At 52.3% G+C, this 5,668-nt stretch overlaps 1 protein-coding gene across 1 annotated transcript in view; it reads right to left on the reverse strand.

The window, feature by feature from the left end:
* ZBTB47 (zinc finger and BTB domain containing 47) overlaps positions 1-5,668 on the reverse strand; it is a 53,487-nt gene that overhangs the window by 47,418 nt on the left and 401 nt on the right. The gene's annotated exons all lie outside the window — the stretch shown is intronic.

Here is a 5,668-nt window from a genome sequence, read left to right on the forward strand (position 1 = left end):
CCTCACAGGGTGTCTGTTGTGGGGAGGGGAAGGGAAAGGAGTTTGTAAGCCGCTCTGAGACTCCAAATGAAGGGCAGGGTATAAATCCAATCTCTTCTTCTTCTTCTTCTTCTTGCTCTGACTGAGGGCTGCTGGGAGCAGGGGGTGGGGCTTGTTGCATGTGCCTGCCCCCTGGGCTCTTTACTGCCGGAGCTCCGCTCCTGTGCGCTCCTGCAGGAAATTACCCCTGGATATAAGAGCAACCCTGTTGGATCAGATCAATAGAAACACGATGCTGGACTGGAGGGACCAGGAGTAGCCAGTAAGATGCCTCAGAAGAGCCCACAAACAGCCGGCAAACAACAACCCTCCAGTGCTGACTTCTCCCCAGCAACTGGTATTCTAAGGTAGACTGCCCCTGAACCCAGAGGTCCCATTCAGCAACCACGGCCGGTAGCTGGCGATATGCCTCTCTGCCATACATTTCTCCAGCCCATTTTTAAATCTATGTAACCCAGTGGCCAACACCACATCTTGTGGCAGGGAGTTCTCTGGGCCAGCTACTCATTGCTTGAAGCAGGCCGCAAGGGAGACCAGCTTATACATTAAGCTTCGGCAGCAGGTCCCTGGCCAGTCTTTCCCTGACCCCTACGAGGAAGGCACCGCATCCCGTCCTTTTCTACATTTTGAACAGCTTTGATTTTCCTCACTCCAAACCTCCGCAGGTTACAAAATGCTCCTTCTAAGCTGTGGAGTCTTGTGAGCAAAAGAGTAGTGACTGAGCGAGTGATTTGGCGACTGCATAAATTAGTTTGCTCTGGAGCCCTCCTTCCTGAGCAAAGACAAAATTCTGTGCGCTGGAGGCTCAAAAACCGTCAGCTAGCTCACACTAACTCAGCTTAGAGGGAACACTGCTCCAGACCCCCCCCATCTTCGTTGCCCTCCTCTGACCTCCGTGGTTCTCCAAATCCTTTGCAGCTCATCCACATCCTTCTTGGATGCCAGCCCCCAGAATTAAAGATGCACTTCCAAAGCCCTTTCAATTAATATTAAGTAGGTGGCAGCTGTTATTGCATCCTGCGTTTAGACAGATCGATTCACGGAGGATAAGTCTGTCAGCAGCTACAAGCCATGGCGACTGAGGGCTACCTCCACATTCAGAGGCACGAAGCCTCTGAATCCCAGAGCCAGGAGGCAGCATCAGGGGAACGCTCTTTTCCTGTTGTTGGCCCTCCAGAGGAACTGGCTGGCTACTGTGTGAGACAGGAGGCTGAACTAGATAGACCCTCGCTGGTCTGATCCAGCACGGCTCTTCGGAGGTTCTTATCAGGGGAAGGCCTCGGCCTCTCTGCCCTGTTGCTGGCCCTCCAAAGGAACTGGCTGGCCCCTGTGTGAGACGGGAGGCTGAACTAGATAGACCCTCGCTGGTCTGATCCAGCACGGCTCTTCGGAGGTTCTTATCAGGGGAAGGCCTCGGCCTCTCTGCCCTGTTGCTGGCCCTCCAAAGGAACTGGCTGGCCCCTGTGTGAGACGGGAGGCTGAACTAGATAGACCCTCGCTGGTCTGATCCAGCACGGCTCTTCGGAGGTTCTTATCAGGGGAAGGCCTCGGCCTCTCTGCCCTGTTGCTGGCCCTCCAAAGGAACTGGCTGGCCCCTGTGTGAGACGGGAGGCTGAACTAGATAGACCCTCGCTGGTCTGATCCAGCACGGCTCTTCGGAGGTTCTTATCAGGGGAAGGCCTCGGCCTCTCTGCCCTGTTGCTGGCCCTCCAAAGGAACTGGCTGGCCCCTGTGTGAGACGGGAGGCTGAACTAGATAGACCCTCGCTGGTCTGATCCAGCACGGCTCTTCGGAGGTTCTTATCAGGGGAAGGCCTCGGCCTCTCTGCCCTGTTGCTGGCCCTCCAAAGGAACTGGCTGGCCCCTGTGTGAGACGGGAGGCTGAACTAGATAGACCCTCGCTGGTCTGATCCAGCACGGCTCTTCGGAGGTTCTTATCAGGGGAAGGCCTCGGCCTCTCTGCCCTGTTGCTGGCCCTCCAAAGGAACTGGCTGGCCCCTGTGTGAGACGGGAGGCTGAACTAGATAGACCCTCGCTGGTCTGATCCAGCACGGCTCTTCGGAGGTTCTTATCAGGGGAAGGCCTCGGCCTCTCTGCCCTGTTGCTGGCCCTCCAAAGGAACTGGCTGGCCCCTGTGTGAGACGGGAGGCTGAACTAGATAGACCCTCGCTGGTCTGATCCAGCAGGGCTCTTCTGAGGTTCAAATAAGAGGTACCATCTGCAAGATGCCATCTTTTGATTGAACTGCTCTGAAACATCTAGAGCACTTTAGAATCGTGCAATAGTGTAATGGCTGTTTTTATGCTGTTTCAACCTGTTTTATGTATTGGCATGTGCCCTGTTGGTGAGCCGCCCTGAGCCCGCTTGCGGGGAGGGCGGTCTATAAATTAAAATAATAAATAAATGAGAATGCCCTTATTAATACAACCCAATGTTGCCTTTTGGGGCTGCATCTCACAGCTGAAACTATCCCAGTTTATTGTCCACTTTAACCCCCTAAAACCTTCCATGCCGTCACACGCCACAGACTGTGACCCTGCACAGATCCTTCCGCCCTCTTGCAAGTGACCCCGAGCTTCACGCTACCCCTGTTGTCAGTGGAATACTTAAATGCCACCATCGTACTGGCTCTCATAGGGGTTTCAAATGCTCTTGACTAGCTCAGGGATGTCCCCAGTGCCCAACTGTGGCATTCCTAGAAGACTATTGATAAGGGACACAGCTGGTTTGACGGTCAGGACCAAAGTAGTCCCTCAGTGGTGATCCAGGGGACCATGTGTAGCCAATTTTACCTCAGCCTTCTTCCAAGAAGCCCCAATCAGCCTACAGGGTGTCAAGCTCAACCTTAACTTTTGTTTTCCTGAAGTTCTGCTTTTCTTCTCCTTCGCTTGTCATGTTGAATTCCGGGGTGGTGGGGGTGTTGTTGTTGTAAGAGTGCATGGGAGTAGACAGCCAGTTTGGCGTAGTGGTTAAGTGCGGGGACTCTAATCTGGGTTTGATTCCCCACTCCTCCACTTGCAGCTGCTGGTTGACCTTGGACAAGCCATAATTCTGTCAGAGCTGTTCTTGAAAAAGAGCAGTTCCTGACAGAGCTCTCTCAGCCCCACCGACCTCACAGGGTGTCTGTTGTGGGGAGGGGAAGGGAAAGGAATTTGTAAGCTGCTCTGAGGCTCCCTTGGGTAGTGAAGGGCGGGGTATAAATCCAACCTCTTCTTCTTCTTCTAGATGCTGTAATTTTCCTGAAGCTGTGTCCCAAGTGTTGGTTCCCATGAGACTGACCTTGGAGAAACTTTGTGCCTAGCCTAGGTTAGATAGGGCACCATATATCTGTCTGTGTTGCCACAGAAACGCCAGGGGTAGGTGTGACGTGGGTGAATTTGGAATTTTATGCTTTTACCTATAACCTGTATGTTCCCGCGTTTTCCCTTCAGTCCTAACAAAAGTTCTTAAGCCCACAGCAAGCATATCTTTAATAAACACTTCACTGCCAATAGTGTGTGTGGAGAGTGAGTTAGCCGGGGACCTGACACATTGTTCACTCCTCCATTTGATCGTTCCCAACAATCTTGCAAGGTAGGTTAGCCTACGAGTACCACCAGAAAAGCAGGATGCAAATATTTTAAAACCACACAAAAAGAGAAACAGAAAGAGACTGGCACAAGCTCACCCAGGAAGCCAAGTGGGGATTCGAACCCAGAACTCCCCAGTCCTAGTTTATGACCCTCTAACCCCTACGCCACACGAACCCTCCGAGAGGCATCTACCCACTCAGCGATACATCACAACAAAAGGGTGCAGTTTAGGGGCATCACATCATGGCAGGACTCCCGAGCCTTTCACGGCAGCGCAGCAGGCAGAAATTCAACAGGTGATGTCCCCCCAAGAATTCTCGAGGCCGAGAAAGGCTTTACCTGTTGGATTGTAGGACCCAGCTTGATCTCAAGCAGCCCATTTGGCACACGCAAACACCACCTGCATGACAGTCCAATCATACGTGTCGCCAACTGTCCTGTTACACAGGATAAGCCAAAAGAGAACCATGCCACCTTTAGTCTCAAATTTCTTTCTCTTAAACTGGATAGCCCAGGCTGGCCCAATCTCTCCAGACCTCGGCAGCTAAGTGGGGTCAGCTCAGGTCAGTATTTGGAAGTCCAAGGTCACTACACTGAAGCAGGAGAGAAGAGGAAGAGGAGGAAGAAGAAGAGATTGGATTTATACCCTGCCCTTCACTCGGAGTCTCAGAGCGGCTTCCAAACTCCTTTCCCCACAACAGACACCTTGTGAGGTAGGTGGGGCTGAGAGAGCTCTGACAGAAACGGCTCTTTTTCAAGAACAGCTATGCCAGAACTATGGCTTGCCAAGGTCATCCAGCCAGGTGCAAGTGGAGGAGTGGGGAATCAAACCCGGTTCTCCCAGATTAGAGTTCCTACACTTAACCACTTACACCAAACTGGCATTCCACTCCACAAACCCCCTCTCTTCATCTCTTGCCTTGAAAACCCCATGAGGGGTCGCCATAAGTCGGCCGCAACGTCGTCGGGCTTTCCACGGGGTTGCCAGCTCCAGGCTGGGAAATTCCTGGAAATTTTGGGGAGAGGGAGGGACTTTGATGGGGAATAATGCCATAGAGTCCCCACCTTCCAAAGCAGCCATTTTCTCCTGGGGAATGGTTATCTATCGCCCGGAGTTCGGTTGTAATAGCGGGTGATCTCCAGCCGCCACCTGGAGACCGGCAACCCTAGCTTTCCATCACCATCCACCAGGCACCAGATTTCACCAAAGCCGCTAAGGTCCAGAGAGCCAGAGAACCCAGTTTTAAGGCCAAAGTCAGTTTGGTGTAGTGGTTAAGTGTGCGGACTGTAATCTGGGAGGACCGGGTTTGATTCCCCCACTCCTCCACTTGCAGCTGCTGGATGACCTTGGGCAAGCCATAGTTCTGATAAGAGCTGTCCTTGAAAAAGAGCAGTTTCTGTCAGAGCTCTCTCAACCTCACCTACCTCACAGGGTGTCTGTTGTGGGGAGGGGAAGGGAAAGGAGTTTGTAAGCCGCTCTGAGACACCTTTGGTTAGTGAAGGGCGGGGTAGAAATCCAATCTCTTCTCTTCTCTCTTCTCTTCTACAGTCCAAGCGTAGGCAGGCTCGCCAAATCGATAGGACTTTCTGATCCGACCCCCTATCCCTTCTTCTTTGTAAGATTTGTTCCTAAGGGGTGGAGGGGAACACCAAAGCATCAAATGCCTTCAGAGCCAAGGTTTTTAAACTGTATTTATGTATGTCTTTTATGTAAGCCGCCCTGAGTCCTGAGCCCGCCTTGGAGGGGAGGGTGGGGTATAAATCGAACTAATAAATAAATAAGGTGGATCCGGAAAAAGGTTTGACAGTTCAAGGGGCTCTTGTGGGCCATTTAACCCTTTCAGGGACCCCCCTCTCGGGCTTCCCGTCTCTGCCCTTGAGCCTTGTGCCGGATGGGGAAGCCATGGGCCTTTGAGGTTTCCTTTAGGCAGGCACGCTTTCACACATCTGTATTATTAGCTCCCACATCTGTGCGTCTACACACTCATATACCCACCACACCAGCTCTCTTCTGCAAAAAAAGAAAATGGGACCCCCCCCAAAAAAACCAATGCAAAC

Source organism: Gekko japonicus, unplaced genomic scaffold (genome assembly GCF_001447785.1).
Source record: "Gekko japonicus isolate JY-2015 unplaced genomic scaffold, Gekko_japonicus_V1.1 scaffold3103, whole genome shotgun sequence".
In the NCBI taxonomy this organism is placed as follows: Eukaryota; Metazoa; Chordata; class Lepidosauria; order Squamata; family Gekkonidae; genus Gekko; species Gekko japonicus.